Genomic DNA, 25831 nt, shown 5'->3' on the forward strand with positions numbered 1-25831 from the left:
TGTCTCCTTCCTTTCTCCCACATCCTCTTCATAGCCCTCCTTTTTCCTTCTTTCCCCATCATCCTTGGCCCCTGCCTCTTCTCCCATATTTCCTTCTCCAGCATATGTCCACCTACCTCCTTCTCTAATATTTGTTTACTGTATCTTTCTTCCACCTTACTGCTGTACCTCACCCTCTTATCCCTCCACTTTCCCCTGCATATCCCCTTGCTTCTACCTCTCCCCCACATAGTATCTGCCCTTCCTTCTCCCAGCCCCTGCATCAGCCCTACCCTCCCCCCCATTTCCCATCCCAGCCCCTTCTCTCAAGCCTAGCATTATATCTCTTCTCCCACCCCATCCACAGTCTGATTTGAGCTCCCCTTCTCCCAACCCTAGCATCATCTCCTTTCTGGCATCTGCCTCTAGGATCAGATCATTGCTATCCTCAGCCTTGTATCAGCCCTCAGCCACCTTCTCCTTTCTCCTAAAATCAGGGCCATTTCCAAGCCCCTCTCCTGTATCAACCCCCAGCTCCAGCCTCAGCCCCCCTGACCCCCACATCAGCCCCCAGCTGCAGCTCCCTTCTTTAGCCCACAGCCACTTTCTTTCACCTGTCCCATTTCTCTGCCCCTGCTAGCAGAGCAACTGGAATTTCTTTTGCTTCCACTACTCTGCCTCGCCTCAAACAGCTCTGGCTGCTGGCACCACATGCTCCTCTGGGAGGGGTAGGGGGTGCTGGGGCCCCAGCAAGTGTTTTGTGGGTCTCAAACCTGTAAACCTGCTAAAAACCACTTCCGATAATTTGCAAATACTACATTTTATATCAGTTTCATGATTGTTTAGAAAATTTACCCTTATTGGCAATGCCAAGGAAGCCAGTAAATGGAATAGGATAGTAAATCGGTTCCCAAAAACACAACACTTTAAAACAACACTTTTCAAAGTGAACCATGAGGAAGGTAGCAAGTCAGAACCAGAGGAGGAAATAGAAATAGAGTGGGAAATAATTCCTGGAGCAGAAGCAGAAAATAAGGCATGGGGGAGAAAGACCAAGGACATTGCAGCAATGCAATATAGCAGACAGCTTAGCTAGGTGGGGAGAACAGTGGGAAACAGTGCAGCAAGTAACACACTAGAAAGAAAGAAAAAGAAAATCATTGTGATAGTGTGTGGAAGATGTAAAGTGTTTTACTAACAGACACATAATGGACAGTCCCTACTCCTTGAAGCTTACAGCCTAGTCAAAACGGACAGACAAGACATAAGGAAAACAAATTAAGAGGATAGTGTGGGCCAATGGAGGGTTTTGATAAACATCTAATATAATGTTGGGAATGTAAAATATTTAAGGTATTCTCTGATTATGGAGTATCTATTATTATTTAGAATACATATTGTTCTGCCCCCCCCCCCCCCCCATTTTGCATGGAGGTGGATGATAGGATAAGACTACAAATATCTATAATCCTGTAGTTTCCACATGTCCAGTTCCCTATGTCTTATGGGACTCTTTTCTTTCTATTGGCTTGCTGGGCAAGATGCCCCCCCCCCAATCCCATCTGGGTCTAGAGAGTTTGTCTCTAGCATATCTCCTCTGTGAATTAAACTGCCTATGCCGTATTCATTTGTATGCTCTTTTCAAGCTACTGCAACTATCAAGATTTCACATAAACAGCATTACCTCTCAACAGTGTTGTTCAAAGTACTAGGTGAAAGTACTTAAGAAAAAGTAAAAAAGTATTGCCTGATAATTGAGTAAATAGTAAAAGTAAAAAGTACCGCAACTTCAATGAATACAACTTTATTGCTCTACAATTCAATCCACTTTGCTTTTAGTAAAAACTAAATTTTTGAAAATGACCGTCACTTACATAAGTGTGCTTGTGAGTCATTAATCCAGCACAGCTAAAAAAAAAAAAAGTTCAACAACTACACTAGCAGAAAAAAAAGTTTTGATAAAAAAAGTTCCTTCAAATCAGGCCAGTTTGCAATATTACTGATATCTTCTGACTGGTTCTATAGGTTATTATCAAGGGAATCTCTGAAACACTTGACTTCCATATAGCAAAGAATACTTCATCATCATCATTATTATCATCTGCATTAGAAGTAGTGTCGTCCACTCAAAGAAAGAAAGTTGGAATCATTGTCTGTTTTTGATGGCAAACTCTGTTTGAATATCTTTAAAAATTGATGCAAGAATGTCAATTGTGTGGGGACAGTTCAGTCTTAAGGCAGGACAAGCAGACTTCCTCTCTAAAGACTCTTATCAATCCAGTGGACAGTTACCCCAATGTAAAATTTCCCATGGGATACTGAACAAAGAGGGACAAATCCAGAAAATCCTTCGAAATTTCAACCACCAATAAGGTTATCAATAGAAATCAAACAAAATAAAACATGGAAAAGAAAAGATGATACCTTTTTTATTGGACATAACTTAATACATTTCTTGATTAGCTTTCGAAGGTTGCCCTTCTTCCTCAGATCGGAAATAAGCAAATGAGGCTTTCAGACAGTATATATGAGAGAAACATCAAAGCATTACTTTGACTGTCTGACATGTTTGATATTCTGTTAGAATATCAATGAAATGCTTTGATGTCCCCATGCATACCCCCACCCTCCCACTCTGTCAGACAGTCAAAGTAATGCTTTGATGTTTCTCTCATATATACTATCTGCTACCTCATTTGCTTATTTCCGATCTGAGGAAGAAGGGCAACCTTCGAAAGCTAATCAAGAAATGTATTAAGTTATGTCCAATAAAAAAGGTATCATCTTATTTTCTTTTCCATGTTTTATTTTGTTTGATTTCTATTGATAACCTTTAAGAGTGGACTAACACGGCTACCACACCTCTCTACTAACCACCAATAATAAATCATCCGCATAAACAAAAATTGACTAACTCCATATTGCTGCATCACTGACAATAGCGGACTAAGAATCAAATTAAATAGAACCCTGTGGCATCCCACTAACCAATGATCTAGAATCAGAAAGTTCCTGTCCCTTCACCACCAAAAAAGTACACCTGTCCCAAAATCAATAAAACCACCTCAATACCTTTTCTCCAATCCCTATAGGTGCCAAACAGTTCAGTAAGAGGCCACGATTGACCAAGTCAAAAGCCGAAGCGAGGTCCAAGGAATCAACCAAAACCAAGCATCCTCTGTCAAGAATTCCTCAGACCTTACTAACAAACTCCACTAATATAGTTTCAGTACTATAACCATACTAAAAAGCTGACTGCCAAGGATGAAGTACAGCAATCTTCTCCACAAACTCCAACTGGCATTCCACCATCTTTTCCAACAGCTTTGCCAAAAAGCCTATGACCAATACAGGACGGCAACTTTTAGGCTTAAGGAGATCTAACATCTTACCACCAGTAACCCTTCAGGAGAACCCTCATACTCTGGAACTCACTCCCACAGGTCTACACTGCTTCAGGAAGCAGGTGAAAGCCTGACTTCTCTCAAGCCTATCCACTCACTGTGCCTGGACTTCCTCATATCTTATTCAATTATACTTATATTTGCCTTCAGTTTAGCCACCCATGTTTTGGATTTGTTGCATATGTAACCCAGTACCCTTTTATAGTCTGTGTGGAACTGGATTGTCAGGTTAAATATCCATTTCGCTTAATATTAGCTCTGATCTGTCTGCTACCAATACTGTTCCAAAGTTCAAGTACTGGAATAGTGTGCTTAATCTAATTTAATAGTTTAATTTAGCAAATAGCTTGAGGGCAACTTTCAAACAAGGCACATACTTGTGAAATTTTCCGAGACCATTCAAAGAGAAACTGATGTAAAGTCTGTATGTAAACAATGACTCAGTCTGCATAAAGGTTCTGCACTAGCTATTTGTGCAGGTACTTCTTATATACACTTATGAACATGTATAAAAATATACGCATATAGGTTAAGTACACTTCAACCCTCCTTCCCCAAATACAAATGCAATGTTATATGCATACTGGATATATGCATAAAATTTTATATGTCCAGTGATCCATACAAGCTCCAAGGAGTGGGTGAAATGACCTCAGAAGTGTCACATTGTGATGATATACTTTAATCACAGCGAATTACACACCAGAATCATCACGGGTCTCACATTTTTCGGCAAATCATGATTTTTGAAACTCGGATTTGAGATGCTTTTCTCTGAGGTGCTTGCAAATCAAAAGGGGGCATGTTGGTGTGGAATCTGAGCGTTCCCAAAACGTAGATGTTTTTCTGTCATAATGAAACAAAGCAAATGCATCCAGACCCCCACTGGTCACTGACCCCCCTCCAGCAGCGTACCAAGGGTGGGGTGATGGGGGCAGTCCACCCCAAGTGCCCGATGCAGGAAGGGTGCAAGGAGCATTCATGCAGCTGTTGGCTCCGCCGGTTCCCTGCTCCCTCTGCTGTTACTTCCTGTTCTGAAGTAGAGGGAGCAGGGAACCGGCGGAGCCAACAGCCGAGCAACTGCTCCAGCAGGCCAGCAGGTAAAATGAATGCACCCAGGGAAAGGGGGCTTGGATGCGATACACCCGGGAGGGAACGATTACGCTGCACCTGGGGGGGGTGCACAGCGGCGATCCACCCCAGTTGGCAGCCGACCAAGGAACACCACTGACCCCCATCCTACCCCCCACCCCAAAGTTGTGAAAGAAACAATACATACCAGCCTCTATGACAGCTTCATGTTATGTCAGTCCTATTACAGCAGAAAGCAGGTCCCTGGAATAGCCAAGTGGTTGGTGCAGTGGACTGCAAAGAAGGGGACCCAGGCCCATATCCCACTCTGTTAGACGTGGGGGGAGAGGGGTTGTGGAACATGTGAGCTTTCCAAAACCCACTGTATCTACCTATAGGTGACACCTGCAGCCATAAGGATTATTGTAGTGGTGTACAGTAGCTTTTGGAGAGCTCCCCATACAATATATGGGGGTAACAGCAAGATGTATACCTGGGACCTTTTATGTGAAGTCCATTGCAGTGCCCCCTAGGGTGCCCCACTGATTGATGGGATGTCAGTCTACTAGGAATACTGACCACCACCCCCACACACACACGCCTCAATGGCTTGTTTTTGTGCATATTTTTTCCCTTGGATTTTTTTTTTTTAAATGGTCCTACAAGATCCCTAAAACATCTAGCAAATGGCCATTTTCAAACCAAGTCCCAACTTTTTGTTTCAAAAATGGCCATGCTTGCTACTGGAGTTTTGTACATTTTTCCCCCAAAACAACCAAAATCAGATTTAGACGTCATATCAAAAATGCCCCTCTAATATTCTGGCAAATTTCAGATGGATAACGATAGCCAGTTCCAAATAGTGTAAGTCATTTATTTATTGCATTTGTATCCCACATTTTCCCACCTTTTTGCGGGCTCAGTGTGGCTTACAATATATTATGAATAATGGAAATACAATTTGTTACAACTTGGTTATGGATTACATTGTGAAGAGTTATGCGAGACAATCAAAGTATCGTTAAGGAATATAACAATGGAACAAAACCGTGAAACATTGGAAAGAGACAACGGGAAGCTAAAAGGGCAATATTAAGACACGAAGGCATATGGTATACATATTTCTGTGAATAAAGGTATGGGTGAGGTGAGATTACTGGGGATGAGAGTTCAGAAGTGGATGTATTGATGCATTAATGAACAGTGAGTGTGTTTTGGTGGTGTTATGTGTTTTGGTTCTTTCCATAAATTTGTTCAAAAAGATGGGTCTTCAGTAATTTGCGGAAGGTGGCTTGCTTGTAGATCGTTCTCAGGTTGCGCAGCAGTGTATTCCAGAACTGCGTGCTCATGTAAGAAAAGGCTGACGCGTGTAACATCTTGTATTTCAAGCCCTTGCAATTAGGGAAGTGGAGGTTGAGGAAAGTTCAGGATGATCTTTTAGCGTTTCTGGGTGGTAAGTCTATTAACTCAGACATGTATGCTGGGGCTTCACCGTGAATGATTTTGTGGACTAATGTGCATACTTTAAAAGTAATGCGTTCCTTGAGTGGAAGCCAGTGTAGCTTCTCTCGTAAGGGTTTTGCACTTTCATATTTTGGTTTTCCGAAGATGAGTCTGGCTGCTGTATTCTGGGTTGTTTGAAGTTTCCTCAGTATTTGCTCTTTGCAACCTGCGTATAGTGAGTTGCAGTAATCCAGATGGCTGAGTACGAGGGATTGCACTAGGCTGCGAAAGACGGATCTTGGGAAGAATGGTCTTATTCTTTTCAGTTTCCACATGCAGAAGAACATCTTTTTGGTTGTGTTGTTTGCATGAGTTTCGAGTGTTAGGTGGCGGTCGATAGTGACTCCAAGGATTTTTAGCGTTTCTGAGATTGGAAGGTTTAGTTTTGGTGTGTTTATAGCGGTAAATTCATTCGTGTTGTATTGGGAGGTGAGTATCAGGCATTGAGTTTTTTCTGCATTTAGTTTCAAACGAAATGCATCTGCCCAGGTGTTTATGATGTGTAGACTTTGATTGATTTCGTTGAAGATTTCTTTGATGTCTTGTTTGAAAGGGATGTATATTGTTACATCATCAGCGTATATATATGGGTTGAGGTTATGGTTTGATAGGAGTTTTGCCAAAGGGAATCATCATTAGGTTGAAAATGGTTGGTGAGAGGGGTGATCCTTGTGGCACTCCACATTCAGGTGTCCATGCATTAGTCGTAGTTGAATTTGATGTATCTTGATACGAACGCTGGGTTAGGAACCCCTTGAACCAGTTCAGGACATTTCCTCCAATGCCAAAATATTCAAGTATGTGTAATAGGATTCCGTGGTCAACCATGTCGAAGGCACTTGACATGTCAAATTGTAGGAGGAGTATATTGTTGCCAGTTGCAATCATTTGTTTAAATTTAGTCATAAGGGTGACTAATACTGTTTCTGTGCTATGATTTGACCGGAATCCTGATTGGGCATCATGCAGTATTGAGTATTTGTTTAGATAGTTTGTGAGTTGTTTAGTTACCATTCCTTCGGTTATTTTGGTTATTAGTGGTATGGATCCTACTGGCCTGTAATTGGTTATTTCGCTTGTGCTTTTCTTTGTATCTTTGGGAATTGGGGTGAGTAAGATTTTTCCTTTTTCTTTTGGGAAAAGTCCGTTTTGTAGCATGAAGTTTACGTGGTTCGTTAGGTCTATTATGAATTGTTGAGGAGCAGTTTCATGAGGTTGTTTGGGCATATGTCTAGTTTGCAGTGGGATTTGGCAAATCTTTTAAGTGTTTCAGAGATGAGGTCTGCTGATAGTAGTTCGAATTCTGTCCAGGTTCTGTCTACTGGGTATGTTCCTTCTTCTGGATCTAGACAATCTAGAAGTGTGGCGTATTCAATAGGGCTGGCGGGTATTTTGAGTCGTAATTGTATAATTTTCTCCTTGAAGTATTTCGCAAGGTTGTCAACATCTGGTATGTCTTTGCCATTGTTTGTAACTGGTGTGGTGTCTAACAGTTTGTTCACTAGGTTGAAGAGTTTATGTGTGTCTTTGTAGTTTGGTCCTATTATTGTTTTGTAATGTAATCTTTTAGTCTGTTTTATGGTATATTTGTATTTTCTCCGAAGTAATTTCCAGGCATTTAGTGTTTGTTCATCTCTCTTTTTGTTCCATGCGTGTTCTAGTTTCCTGACTTGTGTTTTAAGTTCTTTCAGCTCTTCGGTGAACCATGGATTTGATTTTTTCCTGTGTGATGTTCTGGTTTGGATTGGGGCGATTTTGTGTAGTGTTGTTGTACATAAATCGTCCCATTCTTGGAGGAATTGGATGGTGTCAGCATTTGTTGACCATTCGTTCTGGTAGATCTGTTGCCAGAATGTTGTGGGGTCTATTTTTCCTCTCGTTGTGTATGTTGTTCGCTCATGTTTATTGATTGCGTTTATGTGTGTTTTTCGGCAGCAGAGAGAGACATTTGCTTTATGGTGGTCTGACCATAATGTAGGTGTCCATTTTGTGTCAGTGAGTATGATAGTTGAGTCCGGTTCGAATTTGTTTGTTATGATATCTAGTGTGTGTCCTTTTTTGTGTGTTGGTTGCATGTTGGGTGCTTGCAGATCCCAGAGTTTTAAGAATTCTTTGCATTCTCGTGTGCCTGGTGAGGTATCGTCTTCTAGGTGTAGGTTGATGTCTCCTATTATAAGGATGTTTGAGGCAGATACACAGGAGTTCGAGATGAAGTCCATGAGTTGTGTTTGGGAGTCTTACCATTTTCCTGGTGGCCTGTAGAATAGGATTGTGTTAAGGTGTCCTATTAGGTTTGGATGATTAATTCTTGTTGATGAGTGGAGGAGTGGCCTAGTGGTTAGGGTGGTGGACTTTGGTCCTGGGGAACTGAGGAACTGAGTTCGATTCCCGGCACAGGCAGCTCCTTGTGACTCTGGGCAAGTCGCTTAACCCTCCATTGCCTGCCACATAGAGCCTGCCATGAGTGGGCAAGCGTGGGGTACAAATGTAACAAAAAATAAAAATAAAATTTCAAGTTGTGGTGAGGTAGATTCACCCGTGATTGTGATGGTGAATTCGGGTTTGTAAATTATGGCTATTCCACCTCCTCTTTTTCCATTTCTTGTCCAGTGGGTGATTTTGTATTCTGGTGGGCATGTTTCTAAGATGGCGGGGTCTGTGGGGCTATGGAACCAGGTTTCTATGATAAATAGAAGGTCTAAATTATCTGTGGTGATCCAGACTAGTATGTCTACTGAGTTGCTTACTGCTGATCTTGCATTGATGTATCCTAGTTGGATTGAGCGGTATGGTTCCGTGGGGGGGGTTCGATGTGTTTATTTTTATTAGTTGCCTGTTTCTTCGGTGGTTGAATTTGTTGTTGTTTTCCTCTTTTTGTTGGTGGTGTTCATATCCGGAGATTTTTCCTTTTGGTTGGTTTTTGTGTCTTTGGTTTGGTGAGTTGTTGATAGGTTGTATATAGGGTTGGTGTGTTGTGGGTGAGTTGTTATGGATGTTCTTTAGGGTGGGCATTACTACTACTACTTAGCATTTCTATAGTGCTGCCAGGGTTACGCAGCGCTGTACAAGTTTAAACATGGGGAAGGATGGTCCCTGCTCAAGAGAGCTTCCAATCTAAAGGTAACAAGCTATGTAGTCAGTGTAGAGTGGCTAGGCGCCAAAAGCAAGGGAGAAGAGATGGGCTTTGAGTAAGGACTTGAAAATGGGCAGGGAGGGTGCATGCCGTATGGGCTCGGGAAGTCTGTTCCAGGCATAAGGTGAAGCGAGGCAGAAGGGGCGGAGTCTGGAGTTAGCGGTGGTGGAGAAGGGTACAGATAGGAGTGATTTGTCCTGAGAGCGGAGGTTACGGGTGGGAACATACGGGGAGAGGAGGGTAGAGAGGTAATGGGGGGCTGTAGATTGAGTGCACTTGAAGGTCAGTAGGAGAAGCTTGAACTGTATACGGTAGCGGATCGGGAGCCAGTGAAGTGACTTGAGGAGAGGGGTGATATGAGAGTATCGGTTCACACGGTAGATAAGACGTGCGGCGGAATTTTGGACAGATTGGAGGGGGGATAGGTGGCTAAGTGGGAGACCAGCGAGGAGGAGGTTGCAATAGTCGAGACGAGAGGGAACGAGTGAGTGGACGAGGGTTCGGGTGGTCTGTTCAGAGAGGAGTGGGCGAATTTTGCTAATATTATAGAGGAAGAAGCGGCAGGTCTTAGCTGTCTGCTGGATATGGGCAGAGAAGGAGAGGGAGGAGTCGAAAATGACTCCGAGATTGCGGGCTGAAGAGACGGGGAGGATGAGGGCGTTGTCAACGGAGATGGAGAGTGGGGGAAGAGGAGAGGAGGGTTTGGGTGGAAAGACAAGAAGCTCAGTCTTTGCCATGTTCAGTTTCAGATGCCGGTTGGACATCCAGGCAGCGATGTCTGAAAGGCAGGCCGAGACTTTGGCCTGGGTTTCGACTGTGATGTCAGGAGTGGAGAGGTAAAGCTGGGTATCATTGGCATAGAGATGGTACTGGAAACCATGTGATGAGATCAGCGAGCCCAGGGAAGAGGTGTATATCGAGAAAAGAAGCGGTCCAAGGACAGATCCTTGAGGAACCCCAACAGAGAGCGGGATGGGGGTGGAAGAGGAGCCATTAGAAAATACTCTGAAGGTGCGTTGGGAAAGATACGAGGAGAACCAGGAGAGGACAGAGCCCTGGAACCCGAATGCGGACAGTGTGTCAAGAAGTAAATTATGATTGACAGTGTCAAACGCGGCAGATAGGTCAAGGAGGATGAGGATGGAATAGTGACCTTTGGATTTGGCAAGGAACAGGTCATTGCAGACTTTAGAGAGTGCTGTTTCTGTCGAGTGTAGTGGGCGAAAGCCGGATTGAAGCGGATCGAGGACGGCCTGAGAGGAGAGGAAATCAAGGCAGCGGCTGTGGACAGCGCGTTCAAGTAATTTGGAGAGGAAGAGTAGAAGGGAGATGGGGCGGTAATTGGAGGGACAGGTGGGGTCAAGTGATGTTTTTTTTAGAAGTGGTGTGACTACAGCGTGCTTGAAGGTGTCAGGGACAGTAGCAGTGGAGAGAGAGAGGTTGAGGATGTGACAGATTGAGGGGTTAACCGTAGGAGAGATGTTGGTAAGCAGATTGGTGGGAATGGGATCAGAGGAACAGGTGGTGCATTTAGAGGTAGAAAGAAGGCGAGCAGTTTCCTCTTCGGTGATCTCGGGGAAGGAGGAGGAGGAGGGTTAAGAAATCACAGGGAGGAGAAGGCTTGGAAGTGAATTTGAGGTTTATCTTCTGCACTTTATCGCGGAAGTAGTCAGCAAGTGTTTGAGGGGAGAGTGAGGGGGGGTGGGGGCGGCGAAGAGGCGATGAGGGTTGGAGCTAAGAGAATTGGTTAATTGAGAATAATATTCCTGTTTGGCAAGGAATAGGGAGGACTGGAAGGAGGATAGCATGAATTTGTAATGGGTGAATTCTGACAGGGTGCGAGATTTCCTCCAGAGTCGTTCAGCAGATCGGGTGCAGGAGCGAAGGTAACGGATGCAAGGGGTTAACCAGGGCTGGGGATTAATGCACTTAGTGGGGCGAGAGACAGATGGTGCTAGGGTATCCAGAGCAGTGGAGAGAATTTCATTGTAGGTAGAGACAGCCGTGTTGACAGATTCAGAAGACGAGATGGAAGGGAAGAGATTGGAGATGTGAGAGGATAGGGTAGGGGGGGGTCGACAGCTTGGAGATTCCTGAAGGCAGTGGTTATAGTTGGGCGAGGTTGAGGGGGAGGATGATGAAGTGTGAGGGTGATTAGGTGATGATCTGAGATAGGAAGGACTGAGGTGCAGAAATTGGAAGGTGAGCAGGAAGAGAAGAGAACGAGGTCGAGACAATGGCCATCACGGTGAGTAGGGGTGGTAGAGCATAGTCGGAGGTTAAAGGAGGATATCAGAGTGAGGAATTTAGAAGCGTAGGAGTTGGATGGGTTGTCAAGGTGAATGTTAAAATCACCAAGAATGAGGGATGGAGATGCGGGGTCAAGAAAGACAGTGAGCCAAGCGTCGAAGTCAGTAAGGAATGAAGAGAGGGGCTTATCAGGGGGGCGGTAGATGACTGCAACTCTGAGTGGTAATGGGTAGAATAGCCGGAGTGTGCTTCAAAGAACGAGAAGCAGTGAGACTGCGGTGGGAGGAGGGGTTGGAAACTACAGGAGGGCGAGAGAAGTAGCCCGACGCCTCCACCGCGGCCATCTGGGCGGGGAGTGTGGGAGAAGAGATAACCTCCACGACAGAGGGCCGCGACCGAGGCAGAGTCGTCAGGGGAGAGCCAGGTTTCAGTTAGGGCGAGCAGATGAAGGGAACGAGAGATGAAGAGATCATGGGTGAAGGGCAGTTTGTTGCAGACCGAGTGGGCATTCCACAGGGCACATGAGAAGGGGAGGGAAGAGGGGGGGGAGGAGGGGAATAGAAACGAGGTTGGAGACATCACGGAAACGTTTGCATGGATAGGAGGACAGGTGAGGGGGGCCTGGATTAGGATTAATGTCTCCCGCGGATAGCAGGAGAAGGAGCAGGAGAGTACGGAGGAGGGTGGGGGAGGTCGGGCGACGAAGACGGGGTGCACTCAGGAGGAATGGTGAAGGGTTAATGGCAGGAAGGAGGTGTTGAAGATTAAGGGCTAGGAAGGAGGAGGGGGACAAGAGAGATGGTGAGATGGTGAGGGATGGGGGTGAGTAGGGTATAGCCGAGGCGGGCAGGACAGGAGGGCACACAGGTGGGCAATGAGTTCCAGCGGTAGACAGCGGTAGGGGGAGGGAAAAAAGATTAGGAAGGGACAGGGCAAGGAAGAGGATGTGGACAGGGGCCATAAGAAGTGATTGTAACAGGTGTAAGTGTAGTGACTGGGGTGAGAAGCAGATGGATGGAGCGGAGAGCTGGAGGCTTGGAATTGGAGGGATATAAGGACTGGAGAGCAGGTAAGTCAATAGCTGACAAGTTGGCAGGCAGGCAAGTGAGGCAGTGGCTGCCAAGCTTGCAGGCGGGCTGGAGCAAGCTGGTGCGGATGGACAGGGACGAGCCGGAAGAGGCTGGGGGGCAGGTAAGTCAATGGCTGACAAGTTAGCAGGTAGGCGAGTAAATCAATGGGTGACAAGCTAGCAGGCGGGTTGAGGCATGCTGGAGCCGATGGACAGTAACGAGCAGGGAGATGCTGGAGAGCAGGTAAGACAAGGGCTGACAAGTTAGAGGCAGGCAGGTAAGTCAATGGCTGACAAGCTAGTAGGCGGGCTGGAGCATACTGATGCAGAAGGACAGGAACGAGTAGGGAGAAACTGGACAGCAGGTAAGTCAATGGCTAACGAGTTGGCAAGCTAGCAGGCAGGCAAGTAAATCAATGGCTGACAAGCTAGCAGATGGGCTGCAACAAGCTGGTGCAGGTGAATAGGAACGAGCAGGGCGAAGCTGGAGCAAGCAGGCTGGAGCAGATGGACTGAAACAAGCAGGGAGAAGCAGGTTCAGGTGGATTGGAACACGCTGGAGCAGATGTACTGGAGCAGGCCGGCTGGAGCAGGTGTACTGGAACAAGCAGGGAGAAGCTGGTTCAGGCAGACTGGAACACGCCGGAGCAGATGTACTGGAGTAGGCAGGCTGGAGCATGTGTACCGGAGCAAGTAGGCTGGAGTGTGTGTATGTGAGTGCTGTGTGATTTGTGAGTTATGGGGTTGTTATCTGGGCTGTGGATTGTGTTTGCGTGTAAGAGTAGGGTGAGACAAAGAATGGTTAGGAGTGTTTTACTGGTATTCATATCTATGTTTAAGGCGCTGTGGCAAACATTCAGCTGGTTTACATTCAAAGCGAAGCAAAGCCTACATTTGCATTTAAGCTTGGCAATTCAAAGTGAGGCAAAGCCTACATTTGCATTTAAGCTTAGCAACAATTCAAAGCTGGGCAACAATTCAACAATTGAGTAAAGGCTTTAGTTTTAGCATTAACTGATGTCTGAAGTATCAATAGCCATAGGGCGATTTTATAAAACATTTTAGACCAAGTCTCTGATTTGCAAGAAAAGAGAGTAAAAATTTTAAAAAGCTTAAGGCAATAAGTTAACAACGCAGCAGCTCTCTCCTAGTGTCAGCTACCAGTCATCACTTTCAATGCTACAAATCTCTTTCGGAGATTGCAAATTGGTAGGGTGAAGAAACGGACAAAGCTGCGTCACAAATTATAACTAAAGAAAAATGCAGTTTCTAAGAAGATCAACTTTATCTTCCAAGGTCAGCTGAATCAAGGATCACACACGATATTTAAGTTCTAAGGACAGCTTGATGGAATTATTACTACTACTAATCATTTCTATAGCACTACAAGACGTACACAGTGCTGTACACTTGAACATGAAGAGATAGTCCCTGCTCGACAGAGCTTACAATCTAATTAGGACAGACAAACAGGACAAATAAGATAAGGAAATTACTAAGGTGGGAATGATAAAATACGGGTACTGAACAAGTGAGCAGCATCAAAAAGGTGGGCTTTTAGCCTACATTTGAAGATGGACAGAGATTGAGATTAACATACTGGCTCAGGGAGTCTATTCCAGGCATATGGTGCAGCAAGGTAAAAGGAATGGAGTCTGCAGTTAGCGGTGGAGGAGAAGGGTGCAGATAAGAGAGATTTACCCAGTGAAACGGAGTTTCCAGGGGAGGAGTGTAGGGAGAGAAGAGTGGAGAGCAGGGGTGTAGCTACGCATGGGACTGGATGAGCCCAGGCCCACCCAATCTCGGCTCAGGCCCACCCAAATGACGACTGGAACGGCGACTTTTTTACTTGAAGTCGCAGCAATGAACGGGCGGGCAGCGCTTCGGTAGTAAAAGCAACAAGGAGGGCAGGTCAACTGCTCCGTCATTCGCGTCCCTGCTTGCCCTCTGCGTCCCGCCTTCCTCTGATGTCATTTCCTTTTGGGCAGGCGGGACGCTGAGAGGGCAGGGAAGGGAAGGACAGAATCGAACCTACCTCCTTCTTGCTTTTCCTACCGCTGCCTGCCCGCTCGTTCATCGCTGCAACTTCGGGAGTGCAAACAGCAAGCAAACCTGTGAGCTGCTTCATCCACGTTGTCCTTACAGGTGGCTGGGAGATGTTGTGAAGGGGGAGAGGAGGGGGGAGACAGGAGAATTGCTGGACAACAGGGATTGATGGAGGGGATAGGGGAGAGAGGAAATTTGCTGGAGATGGATGGAGGAGAGGGCAGGGGAGAATGGAGAGTTGCTGGACGGAGTGGAGGGCAGGGGAAGGAGGAGAATTGCTGGGGATTGATGGAGGGGATAGGGGAGAGAGGAAATTTGCTGGAGATGGATGGAGGAGAGGGCAGGGGAGAATGGAGAGTTGCTGGACGGAGTGGAGGGCAGGGGAAGGAGGAGAATTGCTGGGGATGGATGGAGGGGAAGGGGAAAGAGGAAATTTGCTGGAGATGGATGGAGGAGGGGCAGGGGAGAATGGAGAGTTGCTGGACGGAGCGGAGGGCAGGGGAAGGAGGAGAATTGCTGGACATGGATGGAGGGGAAGGGGAGAGAGGAAATTTGCTGGAGATGGATGGAGGAGGGGCAGGGGAGAATGGAGAGTTGCTGGACGGAGCAGAGGGCAGGGGAAGGAGGAGAATTGCTGGACATGGATGGATGGAGGGGAAAGGGGAGAAAGAAAATTTGCTGGGTATGGATGGAGGGGGGGCAGGGGAGAGAGGAGAATTGCTGAACATGCAGGGGACAGAGGACATTTGCTGGATATGGGTGGATGGAGGAGATGGCAGGGGAGAATGGAGAGTTGCTGGACACATGGATGGAGGGAGGGGAGAAAAGTCAGGGAGGAGATGCGCATGGATGGAGGGGAGGGAAGAGAGCAGAAATGCTGGACATGGATGGAGTGGAGGGCAGGAAAGAGAGGAAAAATGTTGGACAAGGATGGAGGGAAGGAAAGATAAAGGAAGGAGATGCACATGGATGGAGGGGAAGGGAGAGAGGAGAAATGCTGGACATGGATGGAGGGAAAGGGAGAGAGGAGAAATGCTGGACATGGATGGAGGGGAGGGAAGACAGAGGAAGTAGATGCACATGGATGGAGGGGAAACTGCTGAGTTTAAGGGCTGGTTTGGAACACGTTGAGGGCAGATACTGAAACTCGAGGAAGGATAGGGACAGGGCTACAGATGGTAGACAGGACACAGGAGGATGGTGGACATGGTGAGAGAAAAAATATCAAATGGAAAGAAGACACTGCATAAAACAGAAGACACTGGGACCAAAGCAAATAGATCGGACAACAAAGGTAGAAAAAAGTATTTTATTCAGAATTTATTAATTGGAATGTGTCAGATTTTTGAAATGTGCATCTGTGATATTTTGCATGTAAGTTTCAATTTTTCTGGTATTGCTGCATGCTGAGTCTGACTTCTTGAGTTAACTTTCCAGTTCAGTATTTTGCCTTCATATTTTTTGATTTCTAGTTCATTGTGTCATGTCTGTTGTGTCATGTGTTTTTCATGTGTAATCAAGGTGCAGTATTTGCAGCCCTTTTTGTTTTGCTTTTTTTTTTTTCACGAGGTAGTGTATTGGTGTTTTAGAGCCTAGTGTAATTACAGTTCTACCTTTTCAAGCATAAGGTTGTAGCTCGTCCTGTCCTTGGAATTAGTGCTGTTATGGTTTAGTAAGGGTATGAGTGTGTTTTTGCACAAGTTTGTGTATAGCATTTTGCAGTGGAGAGATTGTGGGATAATGTAATTATATTGAAAAATATCAATTTTTCCATTAAGTATGTATGTGGTTATACTGATGCAGGGCAGCTGTTGGGCAGACTACTTAGAAATCCATCATCAAGTGAATTCTAAGGCATTATTTTGTAGGATCCCAAGAGACACTACTCATATAGACAGTGCATGCCCACCCATATTAGCTCTGGGCCCACCCAAAATCTCAGGTCTGGCTACGCCACTGGTGGAGAGGTACTGAGGAGCTGCAGAGTGAATGCACTTGTAAATCAATAAGAGGAGTTTGAACTGTATGCAGAAACGGATAGGGAGCCAGTGAAGTGACTTGAGGAGAGGGCTAATATGAGCATTTTTTTGAGGGGGTGAACAAACATGTGGACAATGGAGAGAGTCGGTGGATATTGTGTATCTAGATTTTCAGAAGGCATTTGACAAAGTGCCTCATGAAAGACTCCAGAGGAAACTGGAGAGTCATGGGATCGGAGGTAGGGTATTACTATGGATTAAGAGCTGGTTGAAAGATAGGAAGCAGAGAGTAGGATTGAATGGTCAGTATTCTCAATGGAGAAGGGTAGTTAGTGGGGTCCCTCAAGGTCTGTGCTGGGACCGCTGCTTTTTAACATATTTATAAATGACCTAGAGATGGGAGTAACTAGCGAGGTTTAAATTCGCAGATGACACAAAGTTATTCAGGGTCGTCAAGTCACAGGAGGAGTGTGAAAGATTACAGGAGGACCTCGCGAGACTGGGGGGATTGGGCATCCAAGTGGCAGATGAAGTTCAATGTTGACAAGTGCAAAGTGATGCATGTGGGTAAGACCCGAATTACAACTATGTTATGCAAGGTTCCACCAGGGCCTTGCCGATGCGGTAAGCGAGGTAAGCGCCGCAGGGGGGCGCCCACCTCTGGAGGGCGCCGCCGCGGTGCTTACCCTCGCCCCGCGCCGCAAAGGCCTTTAAATATTTTACCTGGGTCGCAGCAGCGTCAGTGAAAGCGCTGCCGACCAGCAAGGGCGGGGCGGTGGGGGCGGTCCGCCCCGAGTGTCATCAGAAAGGGGGGTGCCGCCGCTCCCGCTGCTCTTCTTCCTGGCAGCCCCTCCCCCGCACCAGCCCTTTAAAAATAAATTGCCGACGCGAATAGCGAGCGCAGCACCTCGTGTGCAAGTAAAAGAAGCGGATCCGATCATCTCATTGGACCTTCCCTCACTGTCCCGCCCTCCTCTGACGCAACTTCCTATTTCCTCTAGGGCGGGACAGTGAAGGAAGGCCCAATGAGATGATCGGATCCGCTTCTTTTACTTGCACACGAGGTGCTGCGCTCCCTATCGCGTCGGCAATTTATTTTTAAAGACCGGGTGGCAGGGAGAGGACGAGGCAGGGTGAGGGTGGGGGACAGATGGGGTGAAGGTGGGGGGGACTCGGATAGCAGAAGGGACTGGGTGGGAGACAGATGGGGTGAGGGTGGGGGGCACTTGGATAGCAGAAGGGACTGGGTGGGAGACAGATGAGGTGAGGGGGACTCGGATGGGCAGAAGGGACTGGGTGGGAGATAGGGTGAGGGTGGGGGGCACTTGGATAGCAGAAGGGACTGGGTGGGAGCCAGATGGGGTGAGGGGGACTCGGATGGGCAGAAGGGACTGGGTGGGAGACAGATGGGGTGAGGGTGGGGGGGCACATGGATAGCAGAAGGGACTGGGTGGGAGACAAATGGGGTGAGGGTGGGGGCACTTGGATAGCAGAAGGGACTGGGTGGGAGACAGATGGGAGAAGGGGCATGGATCTGGAACTGGGGTCTGAAAAGTGAGCAGGAGGGAGAATGGGGTCATGCCTGGGGCAGGGGTGGATGGGAGAATCAATGGATCTGGAACTAGGGGCAGCCGCAGGTGGGAACTGGGAGCCGAAAAGAGGGGGCATTGAGAGAGGGGGGATAGATCCTGGATGGAATGGGGAGTGAGAGGGAGGGCAGACCCTGAATGGATGGGAGGGGGAAAGAGAGAGGGCAAATGGTGAATCGAAGGAGCAGAGAGAAAGGGCAGACAGTGGATAGAAGGGAGTGAAAGAGCAGACAGTGGATGGAAGGGGCAGAGATAGAGGGCAAATGCTGGAGGGAAAGGAGAGAGAGAGGGCAGATGGTGGATGGAAGGGGGAGAGAGAGATGGCAGACTGGGGCAGATGGTGGATGGAAGGGGCAGAAATAGAGGGCAGATGTGGATGGAAGGCACATTAGAGATGGCAGACACTGGATGGCAGAGAGAGAGCGAAGACAGATGCTGGATGGAAGGAAGACGGTGAAAAGAAGATGAGGAAAGCAGAAACCAAAGACAACAAACTGTAAATATATATTTTTATTATTTTGCTTTAGGATATAGTATTTTAGCTGTGTTAATAAATGTTTATAAATAGAACATGTAAATAAGGTAATCTTTTTATTGGACTAATTTTAATACATTTTGACTTAACTTTCAGAGAACAAAACCCCCTTCCTCAGATCAGGATAGGATACTGTAACAGCACTATATTGTATTGACCTGAGGAAGGAGATTTTGGCCTCTGGAAGTTAAATGTATTAGTCCAATAAAATGGTATTATTTTATTTTCTGTATTTGTTTTATTTCTATTTGTTAATTTGTAAAGTGGTGATTGGTATTTGTTAGTTTTTTCAAATTTACATCTGCTGTCTTTATATTTTGCACAGTACTAGGAGACATTTTCTGTTTCTGTGGCGTTGCATTGTATGCAGAGTCTGGCATTGGGGGTTCAGTTTAATTTTTGTCTAAATAGAAAGTTTATGATTACTTATTCTATAGTGGATTAGGGTGTATCTGTGTTTGTGAAAAAGACATGGCTTTCAGTTGGCATTGACTGTGCAGGATCGACGATCTGTACTATTCTGTCTGGTTTCGTTTTACAATAGGTGAATTGATGTTCTAGTGCTCACTGTAGTGCTTAAGATGCTTTCCTTTTCCTTGTGTGACTCATAGAAACGACTGCTTATGGTATGGTAAAATTGCTCTATAGGTCGTGTTTTGTATTCTCGGTATGCCTAGTACTGGATTTGGGGGGGGGGTTAAAAAAATGACCGGCCCTGGGTGTCAACTACCCTAGCTACGCCACTGCTGCCGACGTCTCCCTTCCCTTGCACTCGTTGGTTCCCTCAGTGTCCCGCCTTCTTCTGACGTCAGAAGAAGGTGGACACTGAGGGAACCAAGAGCGCAAAGGGAAGGGAGATGTCAGCAGCGCTCCGCTTTCACTGACGCTGCTGCGACCAGAAGTAAAAGATTTAAAGGCCCCAGGGCGCGGAGGGAAGGGCAGAGAGGCATGGATGGGAGGGCAGAGAGGCATCGATGGGAGGGCAGGGCCCAGGGAGAGGACAAATTGCTGGAAGGGGAGGGGAGAGAGGATTGCTGGCTATGGATGGAGGAGGGAAGGGCAGAGAGGGACAAGGATGGACATGGGGGCCCAGGGAGAGGACAAATTGCTGGAAATGGAGGGGAGGGGAGAGAGGAGGATTGCTGGCTATGGATGGAGGAGGGAAGGGCAGAGAGGGACAAGAATGGACATGGATGGGAGGGCAGGACCCAGGGAGAGAGGAGAAATTGCTGGAAATGGATATAGAGCAAGAAATGAAGAAGAAAGGAGAAAAGTAAAGAAATAAATGGAAAGGAAGCCCTGGAAATGGAGTTAAGAGGACAGATAGCAGCAGAATCAGATACTGGACCAGCATGATTGAAAAAAGAAAGTCACCAGACAACAAAGGTAGAAAAAAAATCATTTTATTTTCATTTTAGCATTTGGAATATGTCCACTTTGAGAATTTACATCTGCTATCTTATTTTGCAATGTATACCAATTTGTTTCTAAGAATATTGCTGACAATTCCTTTCAGTGTGGCAAGTGGTGAGCGATCATTTTCATGGGGGGGGGGGGCGCCAATTGATAGTCTGCAGGGGGGCGCCAGAGACCCTAGGCACGGCCCTGGGTTCCACGTTAGGAGTCACATACCTAGAAAGGGATCTGGGAGTCATCGTTGACAAGACGTTGAAAACTTTTGCTCAGTGTGCTGCGGCAGCTAAGAAAGCGCACAGAATGTTGAGTATTATTAGGAAAGGGATGGAAAACAAACACGAGGATGTTATAACGCCGTTGTATCACTCCATGGTGCAACCGCACCTCGAATATTGTGTCCAACTCTGGTCGCCACATCTCAAAAAAGATATAAAGGAATTGGAGAAGGGCAACGAAAATGATAAAAGGGATAGAACGACTTCCCTATGAGGAAAGGCTAACAAGGTTAGGGCTCTTCAGCTTGGAGAAAAGGCAGCTAAGGGGTGATATGATAGAAGTGTACAAGATAATGAGCGGAGTAGAGCGGACAGATGTGAAGCGTTTTTTTACACTTTCAAACAATAATAGAACCAGGTGACACAAGATGAAGCTAGAATATGGTAGATTTAAAACAAATAGGAGAAAGGTTTTCTTTACTCAGCATGTAGTTGGACTCTGGAACTCGTTGCTGGAGAACGTAGTGACAGCAGCTGGCCTTACGGAGTTTAAGGGGGGTTTGGACAGATTCCTGAAGGAAAAGTCCATTGAACATTATTTAAAAAAAAAAAGGGGGGGGGGGTTGCCGGGTTCTTGGGGCCTGGATTGGCCGCTGTTGGAGACAGGATGCTGGGCTTGATGGACCCTTGGTCTTTTCCCGGTATGGCGGTGCTTATGTGCTTATGCGCTTATGTGCACTCAGCTTGTAGTTGAACTCTGGAACTCGTTGCTGGAGAACGTAGTGGCAGCAGCTGGCCTTACGGAGTTTAAGGGGGGGTTTGGCCAGATTCCTGAAAGAAAAGTCCATTGAACATTAAAAATTATCTTTTTTTTTTAATGGGTTTTGCCGGGTTCTTGAAGCCTAGATTGGCCGCTGTCGGAGACAGGATGCTGGGCTTGATGGACCCTTTGTCTTTTCCCAGTATGGCGGTGCTTATGTGACACTGGCGGAATATAAGTCGTGCAGCAGAATTTTGAAAAGACTGAAGAGGGGAGAGATGGCTGAGTGGGAGACCTGTAAGAAGCAAGTTGCCATAGTCTAAGCGAGAGGTGATAAGAGTGTGGATAAGGGTTCTGGTAGTGTGCTCAGAAAGGAAAGGGTGAATTTTGGTGATATTATAGAGAAAGAAACAACAGGTCAGATACTGCCCTTTCATTAGGCCAAGATGAGGCCCTCACCCATAATTCAGATTAAAACCTTAATACTTTTTTCAGTATTAAGTCTTGTCCATTCAGCCACTCCACTGTATTCAGAGTATTCAAAATATTCAAAAATAATCTCATGAGGATTCCCAAAACACAATATCTATATTTAACCTGCAAAAGTGTAGACCTTTACTCCTAGGCCCCCAGTAAAGGGCCCTTAAAAGAATGATACTTTTGAGCATCGGGGCCAGAGTTCCTTTGCTGCGCTGTGGCAGTATTTTTCCCGGAACTGTTTAGAACAGTGCTGGACTTCTGTGCATCAGGGCCTGATTCCAGAGCAGAATGAATCACCCCCCCCCCCCCCCAGGCAAAATGCAGAGCTGGCTAATCTGTGATCTCTTCCTCTTAGCCCTAGGTAAGGTTGCCCAGCAGCATTTAATTTGCAGTTCTTGAGATCTAAATCTCTTCTGCCCAGAGGTCCTAGACATCTGGTTAAGGCTTCAGGGTAGAAGTTTATGTAAAACTCCTGACCTGGGTGCTCCTGGATTTGAAGGTTGGAGCCTCCAGAAGGCAGTTTCAGTCAGTTCCTTACTCGCTTGGTGCATGATGCTTCCACCTGGGGAAAAGAAGCATTAGCAGGTGGAATTATCCTCTTCTCCCCCCCTGGAGACCAAAAAAAAAAAAAAAAAGAATACAAGTTCAAAATGGAAATCACTGTGAACAAGGCTGGCAGGTTAGGCAGGTTTCAGGAGACACTTATATTCTCCAAATGCAAGGAACACTCTGGAGTCAGCAACTTATAAAAAAATCAAAACTGTTTATTCTTCAACTCCGCAACAGCAGAAACATCAAACCATATCAACTCTCTAACATTGAATGCAAGGCTCTTAAAATCACAATCCTTCTGGTATTCCCCAGGGGAAATGCCTGTATTCTCCTCCTTTTGAGTATTTACAGATCCCTTTCAGCAGGACTTTGTACATGTCACCAGTGGTGTGCTGGTAAATGTTTAACAACAGGCTCTCTCCCCGGTCCCCCTCTGCGCCCCCCCCCCCCCAAATTGCACAGCTGGCTATAGCGGGGAGAGAGCCTGGGGGGGGGGGGGGCAATGCATTCATCCAGGAAAAAAAATTAAATGATCCCAGGTTCCAATCTAATTCATGTTTAATGTGCGATAAAATGCCATAAATAAGTAAATAAATATAAACTTTTAATGTTGAGTACCTGATTCTCAAAGTGAACATATTCCAAACACTATAATGAAAATAAAATGATTTTTTCTACCTTTGTTGTCTGGTGACTGTTTTTCTGATCATGCTGGCCCAGTATCCGATTCTGCTGCTATCTGTCCTCTTAACTCCTTTTCCAGGGCTTCCATTCCATTTATTTCTTTCCATTCTTCTTCATTTCTAGTCCTCAGCTTCTGCCTATTTTCTTCATCCATGTGCAGGTTTTCTCCTCTCTTCCTTTCCCCTCAACTCATCTCCTTCCTCATTCTTCCCTCTCCTCCATCCATGTCCAGCATTTCTTCTCTCTCCCCTCCTCTCCCCTGCCCTCCATCCACCCATGTCCAGCAGTGACCCTCCTCTCCCCTGCCCTACATGCACCCATACCCAGCGTGACCCTTAGTTCTCTCCCCTCCCTCCACCCATGCCCAGCGACTCCCTTCTCTCCCCTGCCACCCCCTCCCGAGTTGTCAGCGAATTCTCCTCCTTCCCTCCCTCCTCTCTCCCTCCGGATCCAGTCCCTCACCAACTCCTTGTTCTTCTAATTCTTCGGGGCAGGCAGTCTTGCCTGCCCGCTACCAACTGACTTTCCCGCGCTGCCGATTCATATTTCAAAATGGCCGCCGAGACTTCAGCAGAAGTCTCGGCGGCCATTTTTAAAGCGCGAATCGGCAGCGGGGGAGAGTCAGCTGGCAGCGGGCAGGCAAGACTGCCTGCCCCGAAGAATTAGAAGAACAAGGAATCGGTGAGCGGGACCAGATCTGGAGGGAGGGAGGAGAGCCAGAGCCGGCTCGTGATATTTAACAACCGTCTCGCAAGCCGAAAGATTAACAACTGGCTCTTGCGAGCCGGTGCGAGCCGGCTCCAGCACACCACTGCATGTAACCCAGCTACATTTACAATTTAGAAACCCCTAGAATCAGAAGTTCTAAATAGAACACCACCATTAACCAGTGCACACCTGCATAAACCATAAGATGATAGCATGTTTGATTTCATCACCAACACTGACTATGTGTGAAATAGGAAGTAGTGGTAGATTAATAAGTAAAGTCAAATTATGTGGAAAATTACAGAGAGGGAGCAGAATCTGGACTCAGAGCACATAAAAAAAAAGACTGGCAAGGATGGCAGTTACCTTTAGGAGGCTGCACACAAGCGTGCTCAAAAAGTCTTCTAAACCAGTACTTCTCAACCCAGTCAGCTAAGTTTTCAGGATATTCACAGTCATAGGCGCCCCGTATAAGAGGCTTGGGGAGGCTAAGCCTCCCCAGCCGAATCGTCGACTTCCGCTTGTTGTGGAGCCCACCCTCCCGCCCCGCGCATTTTCATCTTTTATTTCCGTGGCAGCGACGTCAATGAAGAAAAAGACTACAGGCTCGCCGCCAGCTTCTCCCTTCTCTCTGCTCTCGCGGAAACAGGAAATGCATCACGGGACACTGTGTGCAGAGAGAAGGGAGACGCTGGCGGCGAGCCTGTAGTCTTTTTCTTCATTGACGTCGCTGCCACGGAGCGTATGGAGGTAAGCTCCGCCCCCTTTAGCCTCCCCAAACAGTTGGGCTACCGACCGTCTATGTTCACAGTACATATGCATAAGATGGATTTGGACATCAAAGAGGCAGTGTATGCAAATCTTGCTCATATATATATTCATTTTGGATATCCTGAAAACCTGATTGGCTGGGTAAAGAAGCACTGGTCTAGACTTTTGAGCCATAGGGGAGCAGGTCCAAACTAGCACCAACAAACAGTGACCTATGTGTGGAAGCTTTATCCAGCTTGTCCAGAGAATGAACTATATCAGAAGGGGAACTTCTCAGTATTCTTTGTTACTAGTATGGGAGATACTCAGCTCCTAACTAAATCTTAGTAACATGTCCCATCTGCTTTTCTTCACTCATAGGTGGAGTGGTAACTCAAAACTGCTACAAAAGTCAGTCTCCTCTATAATATAATATTTCTCCCCTCAAGGTCATACAGAACGGGATGTATTTTGTATCCCTGGACATTTTAACAGGGTGGATTAGGATTCCTTAGGGTAGTAGAAGTCAGCTATTGTGGGGGTTGTAAAGGTAGAGGGTGGTGGTGGGAGGGATTATTATAGCTGCTCATTGTTATTATTGTTTTGTATTTGTAATTTATACACAACAGTTGCACCACATATTGTTCCTTTTTATACTTTAATGAAAACATTTAAATATAAAATCATAAGTGTTCAAGGCTTCTGCAGATGAGACCACAGTCCATGGGGATGGTATAGGGACAGGGACAGAACCTGCGGGGATGGAGACGGGGTGGGTACGGAGATAGAACCCACGGGGACAAAACTTTATCACCATGTCATTCTCTATTCAGTTCTTCCCATCACTATCTTGGGATAACCAGCCAACCCAACCGTTCCCCTTTAGGATGAGCCAGCCAAATTTCAGCCCCAACCTTCCCCCTCCTCCAGACAGCCAGCGTACATCCTGCAAGATGGTAAACACCCAGTACAACCCACATAATCCTTCCTTTTCTCTCAACCCAGGAAAATCCTCAGTCTAGGGAGAAAGCAGCATTCGGTACACACATTTCTTATGCCCACCCTGGGTAAAAAGCTAACACTAAGCACACACTATGGTATAATGTAAGGATAGATTCCTAGGAAATTAAGGCTTATTATTAATGTACATTTTATCTTTAATGGACTTTAAATATAGGAAGCACCTGGAAATGCAGCTGTAGAAGAGCCTGCTTATCCCAAGGCAATAGAGAAATACAATCCTTACTTGCACTGAATATACCATGTCAGAGGCTGAGATATAAGACCAGGTATCAAAACATCAGATTGAATGGATAATAACATGATTTAAGAATAGAGCATAAAGAACTGTTACCAAAATTACACTTAGCTCTGTGTATGAGCTCAGCTTTAGAAACCTCCCACACTGCAAAGCAAGAAAGGAAGAGGATAACCTAGAGAAGAGATTAATTTATCCACTTACCTGAGGCAGTGGCAGCAAAGCAGCCATCCAGCACACCCCTCAAGGCAGAGCAAGGACAGGAAATAGAGAGAACAAAGCAACAGCTGAACAGCATCATCAACTAATCAAGAGCACCCTGGACTTCCCCCAGTCTTCTACATCCAGCAGCACTAGCAAACCACTTTCAGATCATTCAGTCAATATAATCCTAAAGACCCCATTTTGGGGTTTTGATTTCTATTTTACTTCTAAGTAGATAGCACAATT

General features: G+C 46.2%; 1 long non-coding RNA gene across 1 annotated transcript in view; it reads right to left on the reverse strand.

The window, feature by feature from the left end:
- The window catches only part of LOC115468073, a 44667-nt gene extending 19051 nt beyond the window's left edge, over positions 1–25616 (reverse strand). Inside the window, exon 1 of the long non-coding RNA XR_003941817.1 lies at positions 25586–25616. This is a non-coding gene — a long non-coding RNA (uncharacterized LOC115468073). The remainder of the gene's footprint in view (positions 1–25585) is intronic.
- Between the last annotated feature and the right edge of the window lie 215 nt (positions 25617–25831).

The sequence above is a fragment of the Microcaecilia unicolor genome, chromosome 4, assembly GCF_901765095.1.
Source record: "Microcaecilia unicolor chromosome 4, aMicUni1.1, whole genome shotgun sequence".
In the NCBI taxonomy this organism is placed as follows: domain Eukaryota; kingdom Metazoa; phylum Chordata; class Amphibia; order Gymnophiona; family Siphonopidae; genus Microcaecilia; species Microcaecilia unicolor.